Source organism: Eleutherodactylus coqui, chromosome 13, assembly GCF_035609145.1.
Source record: "Eleutherodactylus coqui strain aEleCoq1 chromosome 13, aEleCoq1.hap1, whole genome shotgun sequence".
NCBI lineage: Eukaryota > Metazoa > Chordata > Amphibia > Anura > Eleutherodactylidae > Eleutherodactylus > Eleutherodactylus coqui.
In genome coordinates, this window is record NC_089849.1 from 125593541 (window position 1) to 125607346 (window position 13806).

Genomic DNA, 13806 nt, shown 5'->3' on the forward strand with positions numbered 1-13806 from the left:
AGCGCAGCTTTCATGTTACCTCAGTATAATATATAACAACCAATCACAGCGCAGCTTTCATGTTACCTCAGTATAATATATAACAACCAATCACAGCACAGCTTTCATGTTACCTCAGTATAATATATAACAACCAATCACAGCACAGCTTTCATGTTACCTCAGCTTTATAATATATAACACCCAATCACAGCGCAGCTTTCATGTTACCTCAGCAGTATAATATATAACACCCAATCACAGTGCAGCTTATATGTTACCTCAGCAGTATAAAATATAACAACCAATCACAGCCCAACTTTTATTCTGCCTCAGCAATATAAAAAATAGCAACGAATCACAGCACAGCATTCATTTTACCTCAGCGGTATAATATATAGCAACCAATCACAGCGCAGCATTCTTTTTACCTCAGCGGTATAATATATAGCAACCAATCACAGCACAGCTTTCATGTTACCTCAGTGGTATAAAATATATCAACCAATCACAGCACAGCTTTCATGTTACCTCTGCATTCTCAATATCCAGGAATTGTCTTGTGATACGTTCGGCGGATGCATCATTTTGTAGTTGAACACTCATCCTGTTGCTCGTAATGCCTTTTGCTTTTGTGCTTGAGATGGAAATCAAACGATCTTTGTCTGGGGGGCATGACTGTCGACGACGCTCGCAGGATAGTTGTACTATGCCAGTAATCTTACCAGGAGTGTACTCAGCAACTTCCCATTAACTTTTCCTATTTATGACATAATCAATGCTCGTGCCAAATTTCAAGTTTCTATGATATTGGGAAGCGAGAAAATTACATTCCGTACGTAAAATTTGGACGCTAATTCTTTGGCGCATAGAATTGAATAATGGAGTTGGGACCCATTAACTTTTCCTATTTATGACATAATCAATGCTCGTGCCAAATTTCAAGTTTCTATGACATTGCGAAGTGAGAGAATTAGTGGCAGTGATGGAAATCAAACGATCTACGTGGGGGGGCGTAAGTGTCAACGACACTCGCACGCGCGCCATTTATCATAGACTATTTGTACTATGCCTATAATCTTCCCAGGAGTGTACTCAACAACTTCCCAAAGTTTCATGGCGATCGGATGAATGGTGTAGTAGCGCATAAAGGACAAACACACAGACACGCAGACACACAGACACGCATACATTCAATTTTATATATATAGATGTATAACACTGGGCCTGGACAGAGCCTTGTGGTTCCCCACTTGATACATTCTTCCACTTGGATGTGCAGCCATTTATGACCACTCTTTGGGTACGATCACTCAGCCAGTTGTGAATCCCCCTAACAGTTGTCTTGTCAATCCCAGATTTGGTCATTTTTTAAATAAGTCTGGTATGAGATACTTTGTCAAATGCTTTACGAAAGTCAAGATATACTATATCCACCGCATTTCCCTGATCAGCCCAGTCGGTGATTCTGTCATAGAAGGAAATTAGATTAATCTACCATGACTTGTTTGTTACAAACCCATGCTGGTTTGGGGTAATTACTCCATTCTCATCCAAGTACTTGCATACATGCTGGTTAATAATTTGTTCAAAAATCTTTCCCAGTATAGAAGTCAGGCTCACAGGCCTGTAGTTTCCTGGGTTCACCTTCTTACCTCTTTTGAAAATATGGACAACATTTGCCTTTTTCCAATCTTCTGGGACTTCTCCTGTCCTCCGGGAATTTTCACAGATTACAGTAAGTGGCTCAGCAATTACCTTTGCTGCTTACTTCAGTATCCTAGGACGTAATTCATCTGGAGATGGAGACTTCAATTAATTTAACCCCTTAAAGGGGTTGTCCCGCGCTGGAACGGGTTTTTTTTTTTTCAAACCCCCCCCCCCGCTCGGCGCGAGACAACCCCGATGCAGGGACTGAAAAAAAGAACAGCACAGCGCTTACCTGAATCCCGGCGCTCCGGTGACTTCTATACTTACCGGTGAAGATGGCCGCCGGGATCCTCTACCTCCGTGGACCGCAGCTCTTCTGTGCGGTCCATTGCCGATTCCAGCCTCCTGATTGGCTGGAATCGGCACATGACGGGGCGGAGCTACACGGAGCTACACGGAGCCCCATAGAGAACAGCAGAAGACCCGGACTGCGCAAGCGCGGCTAATTTGGCCATCGGAGGGCGAAAATTAGTCGGCTCCATGGGAACGAGGACGCCAGCAACGGAGCAGGTAAGTGAATAACTTCTGTATGGCTCATAATTAATGCACAATGTACATTACAAAGTGCATTAATATGGCCATACAGAAGTGTATAGACCCACTTGCTGCCGCGGGACAACCCCTTTAATGACCAAGCCTGTTTGCATCTTAATGATTAATTTTTTTAGGTTTTTTATTGTTGCAGTCCAGGAGCCATAATTTTTTAATTTTTAACCACTACACTAAGTAGCTTCATTTGCATGCATTTAGAGAACGGTGGGTGGTATGTTCTCTAAATACATCGCTATTGTTGTCCAGCAGGACAGCTGCTGAAAGAATCTCATCAGCGCCGCCCGGAGAACTCAGCATGCGGTCCTTCCATCAGTCCTGATGGATTTTAAGCTGAGCTGAACTCAGCGATGGATGAAAGGTTCATGGTAGGAGCACGATGGGCGCGCATCTACACACAATGATTGTCGCTCAAAAGATGGCTTTTGTGCGAATTCTGGTCGCTCATCATTGCGTGTAAATGTACCTTTCACCCCAACGGGTAGAAGGACCAATCCATCATAAAATAATCAGATGAGCACATATCTCACCCCCAGGAAGCTGGTGCAATAAAGCTTGGAGTCAAATCCTCAAACAATACCAGATTACAAGGTCCCTCTGTCCACCCGGATTCAGCTTCCTATACATGAGAATGCTAAACCCTGGAGCGCTAAAGAACTCCAGCACCCCGCCCATCGAAATGGACCTTGTACTAAACAGGAACTGTAACTCTCTGTCCCGCTGGGAATCAGATGCTCCTACATAAGAATGCTAGCGCTAGTGGGATGAACGACCGCGGCCCGCTGACCGCTAGTGGGATGAACGACCGCGGCCCGCTGACCGCTAGTGGGATGAACGACCGCGGCCCGCTGACCGCTAGTGGGATGAACGACCGCGGCCCGCTGACCGCTAGTGGGATGAACGACCGCGGCCCGCTGACCGCTAGTGGGATGAACGCCCGCGGCCCGCTGACCGCTAGTGGGATGAACGACCGCGGCCCGCTGACCGCTAGTGGGATGAACGACCGCGGCCCGCTGACCGCTAGGAGGGATATGAGATTCCTTGCCGGCGACTGGCTAGAGTTCACTCCCTGCAGGTCTATTCTGGCCGCTCGAAGACCTTCATAAACAAAGATCTTTATTTATGTAGAGCCAAAACATTCTGCAGCACTTTACATATTAGAGCTGCTGTATGGAGAAGATCAGACACACAGGAGTAACTAATGAGACAATAGTGCAGGCCCTGCAATCTATGAGCATAGAGGGATGATACAAGGTGTAGCAGAGCTTGTTCTGTGTGATACAAGGTGTAGCAGAGCTTGTTCTGTGTGATACAAGGTGTAGCAGAGCTTGTTCTGTGTGATACAAGGTGTAGCAGAGCTTGTTGTGTGTGATACAAGGTGTAGCAGAGCTTGTTCTGTGTGATACACGGTGTAGCAGAGCTTGTTCTGTGTGATGCAAGGTGTAGCAGAGCTTGTTCTGTGTGATGGTCCGGCCAACTTTTATATAAATAGGGCAGAATATATAAATCTGTACAAGCCGCCCCCCCTTCCCCAACTGGTATTGGTGAGGAAGCAGCTCCATCATGGGGGTCGGGTTCTGAGGGACAATGTAGGGATCTTGTTTCGTATGGGATGATTTTTTCATGTAATGTAATATCGTATTGAGAAAGTTCACAATTAAGTGGGACAAATGGAAATAAAAAGCCATTCCACCAGATTGTATGTTCTTGCAGCATTCATGCACTTCCTCCTCTCCACCACTAAGGGGACACTCGGCTGGAAGTTTTTAAATTAAACATTTTTTCCCCCTATTCTTTGTGTTCTGTTTCTGAGATCTATGGCTTTCTCGTTTTTCTACTACGAGGCCATGGGAGCGATTGTTTTTTGGAGGGGCATCTTATTTTTATTTGTAACATTTTTGGTCAATTAATTATGGGTGGGGGAGGGGGGAGAGGGGAAAAAAAGCTCGGCCCCCGGCGTCCCACATACAAAAATGCTCGAGTCTCCCATTGAAGTCAATGGGGTTCGTTACTCGAGTAGAGCTCTCGAATAACGCGGACCCGAGCACTTGGGCTACCAATTATGTTTATTTTTTTCTATTATATAAAAAAAATAAAGAAAAAGGAGGTTTTTGTAGCAGGAGGCCGGCTGTCAGTCTTAAGATGGCGTGGGTTCACTTCTGAGCCCATGCCATCCACATGATGTAACTTACACCCTGTGGCATTAAGGGGTTGGAGAGGAGCTGCACTTTCAGCTAACTTATGACATTGAGCAGTGGGGTCCCAGCTACTGACACTTGCTTTTTGGCTCCTCGTCAGTACGGGTGACCGCTGTATGATCAGCAGGGGTCTTAGCAGCAGGACCACCACTGATCAATACTTTTAATGTGTCTCTATGACATGTCAAAATTTAGCTGGAAGTGCAGTTACACTTTAAGGCTGAAAATACGTTTTATGGGGTTAAAAAAAAATCTATGCTGAGCAGAAAGGATTTTTGACTTACCCAGGAGCTAGACATGAAGAGAGAAAACAAGTGCTTGCTTCCTGGGCAAGCTATACCCTGCCGAAAACAAAAAAGGCTTGGTACTGTTATACCCAGCCTACTGACACTGAGCTAATGAGGTTGACACGAGCAGTAGAGGCATCACAAGAAAATAGGCGCCAATGTCAGCATACTAAAGAACAGAAGTAACCCAACACCGTGCGGCGACTGAAGAGCAACATACTAAAGAACAGACCTAACCCAACACCGTGCGGCGACCGAAGATCAACATACTAAAGAACAGACCAAACCCAGCACCGTGCGGCGACTGAAGATCAACATACTAAAGAACAGACCTAACCCAACACCGTGCGGCGACTGAAGATCAACATACTAAAGAACAGACCTAACCCAACACCGTGCGGCGACTGAAGATCAACATACTAAAGAACAGACCTAACCCAACACCGTGCGGCGACTGAAGATCAACATACTAAAGAACAGACCTAACCCAACACCGTGCGGCGACTGAAGATCAACATACTAAAGAACAGACCTAACCCAACACCGTGCGGCGACTGAAGATCAACATACTAAAGAACAGACCTAACCCAACACCGTGCGGCGACTGAAGATCAACATACTAAAGAACAGACCTAACCCAACACCGTGCGGCGACTGAAGATCAACATACTAAAGAACAGACCTAACCCAACACCGTGCGGCGACTGAAGATCAACATACTAAAGAACAGACCTAACCCAACACCGTGCGGCGACTGAAGATCAACATACTAAAGAACAGACCTAACCCAACACCGTGCGGCGACTGAAGATCAGCATACTAAAGAACAGACCTAACCCAACACCGTGCGGCGACTGAAGATCAACATACTAAAGAATAGACCTAACCCAACACCGTGCGGCGACTGAAGATCAACATACTAAAGAACAGACCTAACCCAACACCGTGCGGCGACTGAAGAGCAACATACTAAAGAACAGACCTAACCCAACACCGTGCGGCGACTGAAGAGCAACATACTAAAGAACAGACCTAACCCAACACCGTGCGGCGACTGAAGATCAACATACTAAAGAACAGACCTAACCCAACACCGTGCGGCGACTGAAGATCAACATACTAAAGAACAGACCTAACCCAACACCGTGCGGCGACTGAAGATCAACATACTAAAGAACAGACCTAACCCAACACCGTGCGGCGACTGAAGATCAACATACTAAAGAACAGACCTAACCCAACACCGTGCGGCGACTGAAGATCAACATACTAAAGAACAGACCTAACCCAACACCGTGCGGCGACTGAAGATCAACATACTAAAGAACAGACCTAACTCAACACCGTGCGGCGACTGAAGATCAACATACTAAAGAACAGACCTAACCCAACGCCGTGCGGCGACTGAAGATCAACATACTAAAGAATAGACCTAACCCAACACCGTGCGGCGACTGAAGATCAACATACTAAAGAACAGACCTAACCCAACACCGTGCGGCGACTGAAGAGCAACATACTAAAGAACAGACCTAACCCAACACCGTGCAGCGACTGAAGAGCAACATACTAAAGAACAGACCTAACCCAACACCGTGCGGCGACTGAAGATCAACATACTAAAGAACAGACCTAACCCAACACCGTGCGGCGACTGAAGATCAACATACTAAAGAACAGACCTAACCCAACACCGTGCGGCGACTGAAGATCAACATACTAAAGAACAGACCTAACCCAACACCGTGTGGCGACTGAAGATCAACATACTAAAGAACAGACCTAACCCAACACCGTGCGGCGACTGAAGATCAACATACTAAAGAACAGACCTAACCCAACACCGTGCGGCGACTGAAGATCAACATACTAAAGAACAGACCTAACCCAACACCGTGCGGCGACTGAAGATCAACATACTAAAGAACAGACCTAACCCAACACCGTGCGGCGACTGAAGATCAACATACTAAAGAACAGACCTAACCCAACACCGTGCGGCGACTGAAGATCAACATACTAAAGAACAGACCTAACCCAACACCGTGCGGCGACTGAAGATCAACATACTAAAGAATAGACCTAACCCAACACCGTGCGGCGACTGAAGATCAACATATGAAAGAACAGACCTAACCCAACACCGTGCGGCGACTGAAGATCAACATACTAAAGAACAGACCTAACCCAACACCGTGCGGCGACTGAAGATCAACATACTAAAGAACAGACCTAACCCAACACCGTGCGGCGACTGAAGATCAACATACTAAAGAACAGACCTAACCCAACACCGTGCGGCGACTGAAGATCAACATACTAAAGAACAGACCTAACCCAACACCGTGCGGCGACTGAAGATCAACATACTAAAGAACAGACCTAACCCAACACCGTGCGGCGACTGAAGATCAACATACTAAAGAACAGACCTAACCCAACACCGTGCGGCGACTGAAGATCAACATACTAAAGAACAGACCTAACCAAACACCGTGCGGCGACTGAAGATCAACATACTAAAGAACAGACCTAACCCAACACCGTGCAGCGACTGAAGATCAACATACTAAAGAACAGACCTAACCCAACACCGTGCGGCGACTGAAGATCAACATACCAAAGAACAGACCTAACCCAACACCGTGCGGCGACTGAAGATCAACATACCAAAGAACAGACCTAACCCAACACCGTGCGGCGACTGAAGATCAACATACTAAAGAACAGACCTAACCCAACACCGTGCGGCGACTGAAGATCAACATACTAAAGAACAGACCTAACCCAACACCGTGCGGCGACTGAAGATCAACATACTAAAGAACAGACCTAACCCAACACCGTGCGGCGACTGAAGATCAACATACTAAAGAACAGACCTAACCCAACACCGTGCGGCGACTGAAGAGCAACATACTAAAGAACAGACCTAACCCAACACCGTGCGGCGACTGAAGATCAACATACTAAAGAACAGACCTAACCCAACACCGTGCGGCGACTGAAGATAACCATACTAAAGAACAGACCTAACCCAACACCGTGCGGCGACTGAAGATCAACATACTAAAGAACAGACCTAACCCAACACCGTGCGGCGACTGAAGATCAACATACTAAAGAACAGACCTAACCCAACACCGTGCGGCGACTGAAGATCAACATACTAAACAACAGAAGTAACCCAACACCGTGCGGCGACTGAAGATCAACATACTAAAGAACAGACCTAACCCAACACCGTGCGGCGACTGAAGATCAACATACTAAAGAACAGACCTAACCCAACACCGTGCGGCGACTGAAGATCAACATACTAAAGAACAGACCTAACCCAACACCATGCGGCGACTGAAGATCAACATACTAAAGAACAGACCTAACCTAACACCGTGCGGCGACTGAAGATCAACATACTAAAGAACAGACCTAACCCAACACCGTGCGTCGACTGAAGATCAACATACTAAAGAACAGACCTAACCCAACACCGTGCGGCGACTGAAGATCAACATACTAAAGAACAGACCTAACCCAACACCGTGCGGCAACTGAAGATAAACATACTAAAGAACAGACCTAACCCAACACCGTGCGGCGACTGAAGATCAACATACTAAAGAACAGACCTAACCCAACACCGTGCGGCGACTGAAGATCAACATACTGAAGAACAGACCTAACCCAACACCGTGCGGCGACTGAACATCAACATACTGAAGAACAGACCTAACCCAACACCGTGCGGTGACTGAAGATCAACATACTAAAGAACAGACCTAACCCAACACCGTGCGGCGACTGAAGATCAACATACTAAAGAACAGACCTAACCCAACACCGTGCGGCGACTGAAGATCAACATACTAAAGAACAGACCTAACCCAACACCGTGCAGCGACTGAAGATCAACATACTAAAGAACAGACCTAACCCAACACCGTGCGGCGACTGAAGATCAACATACTAAAGAACAGACCTAACCCAACACCGTGCGGCGACTGAAGATCAACATACTAAAGAACAGACCTAACCCAACACCGTGCGGCGACTGAAGATCAACATACTAAAGAACAGCCCTAACCCAACACCGTGCGGTGACTGAAGAGCAACATACTAAAGAACAGACCTAACCCAACACCGTGCGGCGACTGAAGATCAACATACTAAAGAACAGACCTAACCAAACACCGTGCGGCGACTGAAGATCAACATACTAAAGAACAGACCTAACCCAACACCGTGCGGCGACTGAAGATCAACATACTAAAGAACAGACCTAACCCAACACCGTGCGGCGACTGAAGATCAACATACTAAAGAACAGACCTAACCCAACACCGTGCGGCGACTGAAGAGCAACATACTAAAGAACAGACCTAACCCAACACCGTGCGGCGACTGAAGATCAACATACTAAAGAACAGAAGTAACCCAACACCGTGCGGCGACTGAAGATCAACATACTAAAGAACAGACCTAACCCAACACCGTGCGGCGACTGAAGATCAACATACTAAAGAACAGACCTAACCCAACACCGTGCGGCGACTGAAGATAAACATACTAAAGAACAGACCTAACCCAACACCGTGCGGCGACTGAAGATCAACATACTAAAGAATAGACCTAACCCAACACCGTGCGGCGACTGAAGATCAACATACTAAAGAACAGACCTAACCCAACACCGTGCGGCGACTGAAGATCAACATACTAAAGAACAGACCTAACCCAACACCGTGCGGCGACTGAAGATCAACATACTAAAGAACAGACCTAACCCAACACCGTGCGGCGACTGAAGATCAACATACTAAAGAATAGACCTAACCCAACACCGTGCGGCGACTGAAGAAGAGAGTAGTAACCTCAGAATAATATAGGTTGGTGCGGAGTCCCCAATAAAGGTATTTTACAGAAAGTCAAAATCCTCTTTTCTTAGGTGCTTCATTGGGCAACACAGGACTATGAGATGTCCTAAAGCGGTCCCTGGGGCAGGAAACACAAGGAGAGGACTTCAGGCAGAATGCTGAGCCACCGCTGCCTGCAACATCTGATGACCGAGACATGCATCCCCCGAGGCAATGGTATGCACTTAGGAAAATTTGTTAAAGGTATGACTGGTGGAGGAAGGCTGGCCCTGCAATGCAGAGCAGCCAAGGCCTGGAGTGGCACTGCCTATGAAGCACCCACCGAATGGTTAGAGTGTCAAGACCCACGATCTTGACCCTACACACAGTAAGCCTCTGAGATATAGTCGAAGCTGGCAACTCCTTATGTCCTCTCTCTGAATGGACAATAAAAAAGTGTCAGAACGCCTGAAGAGAAACGTGACCGACAAATACAAAGAAAAGGCTTGCATGATATTCAGTTTGTGAAGCAACACCTCCCGGTGGGACAGAGAATGCTGTACATTGGAGGTGAAGGAGAGGGCCCTGCAACAGAAGATCTTGCGGAAGAAAAAGGCACAGGGGGATGTCTGCAATCAGGTTGATCATATCCGTCTACCAAGACCATCTGAGCCAATCTGGGAATTCCCTGTCTTCATCCTTATGAACACGCACAGCAGGAAGTGGGGAGAAGGGATAGTGTAGGGAGAACTGGGTCCATGGAATTACCGAAAGTATCCATTGAGAACAGGTTGCAAGCTCTAGAGACAAACCACAGGACCTTGTGATTTAGGCCAGAGGCCATGAGGTCTATGTCCAGGGTGCCCCAGCGTTGGCAGGTCTGAGAGAAAATGTTAGGGTGAAGAAACCAATCTCTGGGTTCAGTTTGCTCCTGACCGAGGTAGTCAGTGACTCAGTCATCTACAACGGTAATGTAGACTGCAGAGATTGCATCAACAGGTCACTCCACCCAGGACAAGATCTGAGCGGCCTCTTTCATGGCTGTCAGTGAAATGGATATGACTCGATGTTCTATCTTATCCGTAGCCATCCTGTAAGCCTGCAGCATCCTCTGGGTCTCTTTTCACTGTATTCATTTCTCCTCTGTTCCAGAAGAAGCTATATGGCCTTTAGACTGTCCGGCCGGTCGAGCTGATCTGTTCCCAGCTGTTCACATATGTTCATAAACCTTCTGCGTAAACAACTTATTGTTTACATTTACTGTTCCAAGAAGTTAGGCCGGCTATCCACGGGCGTTGCAAAGTCCCGCGGCAGATCTCCGCCGGAGGAGCGGCTGCCCGGGAGCAGGAGCCGCACACGAATCTCCGCCGGTCAGCCTAATCTAATAGATAGGCTGACCGTGGATAATCGGGGCAATTCGCAGCCGTGAGCGGAGAATCGCAATGATTCTCTGCTCGTGGACACGGGGCTGACGCTTTCCATACCAACACTATGGAAAGCTTCAGCCTGCATGATTCACCAGCGATTTACCCAGATTCTTCTGGCCGCGAAAGCTGGGTGGAGGGGCAGAGCCTTCCGCCTCAAAGGTGGACTTGGCAAGAGTTTGATGCTTTTATCGATGTTCTTGAGGGAGGCTGCATCAGCTAGAGTGGTAACATAGTATGTCCATCTAGGTCAGCTTCTTTCCAACCCCCATTGTTGATCCAGAGGAAGGCAAAAAAAACAAACAAATGATACAGAAGCCAATTAGAAAAAAATTCCTTCCTGACTAAGATAATGACAACCAGAATAATCCCTGGATCAAGCTTTGATAGTTCCTACCCATCAGTAAGACCCGGATCACCAACCTGCTGGTCACCTAATGTCTATATCCTGTAATATCCTTCCGCTCTAGAAAGACATCTAGTCCCTCTTAAACTCCTCTGTGGATTCTGCCATCCCCACGTCCTCAGGCAGAGAGTTCCACAGTCTCACTGCTCTTACAGTAAACAACCCTCTTCTGTGTTGGTGATGAAACCTGCTTTCTTCTAGACGTAGCGGATGGCCTCTTGTTACCATCGCAGTCCTGGGTATAAACAGATCATGAGAGAGATCCTTGTATTGTCCCCTCACGGATTTATAGAGAGTTATTTGGTCCCCCCTAAAGGGGTGTTGTCATAAAAAAAAAAATTCTATACTCCTCTATTCCTCCACAGGCAGCCTTCTTACGGCATCTTCTCCTCCCTGAGCTTCTGCAGTGCCCCAGGATCCTTCACCTCCAGCCGGGCCAGCTTGTTATGAAGCCGGCATTCCTTCCTGCAGGTCAGTGAAGGTCACGTTCCTGTGATGTAGTGTTCACTGCCTAGGAAGGAATGCTGATCTATGGCAGAGACAGCGAGCATAAGCAGTCTCTGCAATACCTCGGCACTCCCCCTGCTGGGCTGTGAACTGTGATGTAGTGTACATTACCGGGCAGGAAGGAGACTGGAGGCAGAAGAATCAGGCAGCTGGAGGTGAGGTGAGGTGACCCGGGGACTGCAGGAGATGGATGAGGTGACCCAGGGGACTGCAGGAGAGGATGGGTGAGGTGAAGACCTGGTAAGTAGACTGACCGCCGAGGAATAGCAGAGTATAGAATTCTTCTTTTTAATGACAAAGCACCTGTAACAGTCTGTTTTCCGGGGTGAATAATCCCAATTTGGATAGCCTCTCTGGGTATTCCAGTCCCGTCATTCCATGTATTAGTTTAGTTGCCCTTCTTTGAACCCCCTCCAGTACTGTAACATCTTTCCTGAGCCCCGGTGACCAGAACTGTACACAGTATTCCATGTGAGGCCTGACAAGTGCCTTATATAGTGGGAGGAGAATGTTCTAGTCCCTAAACCTCTTTTTTTAATTAAATGCTTTTTTTATTAACCATTTTTCAACTTTTTCCTTACATACTTTAAACATGTCATCCAACATTTTTGTACAAAACTGTTTCCCCCCCCGTGCCCACCCTTTTCCCTCCCCCCGAGGTCTCTCTCCCAACATTCAATCCGCAGTATAAACAGTCTCTACATTTTCACCTTCTGTCTTGTATTTTGACTGCGCCATAGCCATTAATGAGGGTTTCCACAATAAGTGTTCATTTTAAGCTCCATGGTAATCTTCTTCTTCTGTTTTCCTTCTTCTTCATCGTTCCGGTACAGATAAAGTTAGTCTTGCTATGTTCATATAGATATCTCTTTTAGTTGTTTGGTCTCTCTCTCCCCGTACTACGCATTTCCTATCCCTACATAGTGTCCATTTTGATGTACTTTCATCAAATCATTGTTTTAATTGTCTTTTTCTTGTTTAATAAACCTTATTTAGGACACATAACTTCTTTTTTGGGTCTTTTTACTTATTTTTTTTTAAATTTTATTTCTACCCCTCTCTTACTGCGTTAAATCCCTGCCTTACAGATGCCGACCCACACGGCTTTCCACACCCCACTCTATGTATTTGTTCCATAGCTCACTATTTGGCCCTGGGCGTGTAGCCATCTTAGCCATATGTCATAATATTTTTGGCCCATCTTGCGTTTGACATATATATTTTTTTCCCATGGGAGGATCTGGTTAACTTTATTCTTGAATTCACCTATTGTGGGCGGGGCCTCATCCAGCCAGTGCTGAGTTATTGTTTTTCTAGCCAGATATAACAGTCTGGCTACCGCCAGCTTCTCATGTTCATCCAGTGCTAGATCCTGCGTATAGCCCAATATGCATACAAATGGTGTGAGGTCCATGTCTATACCAAATACTGTATTTATTGTATCCCGTATTTCCGCCCAGTATCTGTGTAGCTTTGGGCATCTCCACAGCATATGGATTAGGTCTGCCGTGTGGGTCTTGCATCGCGCACATATAGGAGAGGTTCTTATTCCAATACTGTGTAAGAAAGCCGGAGTACGGTACACTCCATGTATCAGAAATAGTTGTGACAATCTGTGCGACTCGCTCAGAGATAATCTAGGTGTCATTTGTAGGGTTTCCTCCCAGTGCGACTCCTCAATAGGGCCAATGTCTGCCTCCCATTTTGCTTTGGTCATAATCGGGCTACGTGCATTCACAGTGTCTTGTACATAGCAGTATAGTTGTGATATTTTCCCAGCCGTGGTGTTAGCGTTTCCTATTATATCTGCTACCATATTTGTTGTCACTGTTACTTCCGCTGTACCCATTTCCGCCTGTAGTGCGTGCCTGAGCCGTAGATATCTATAGA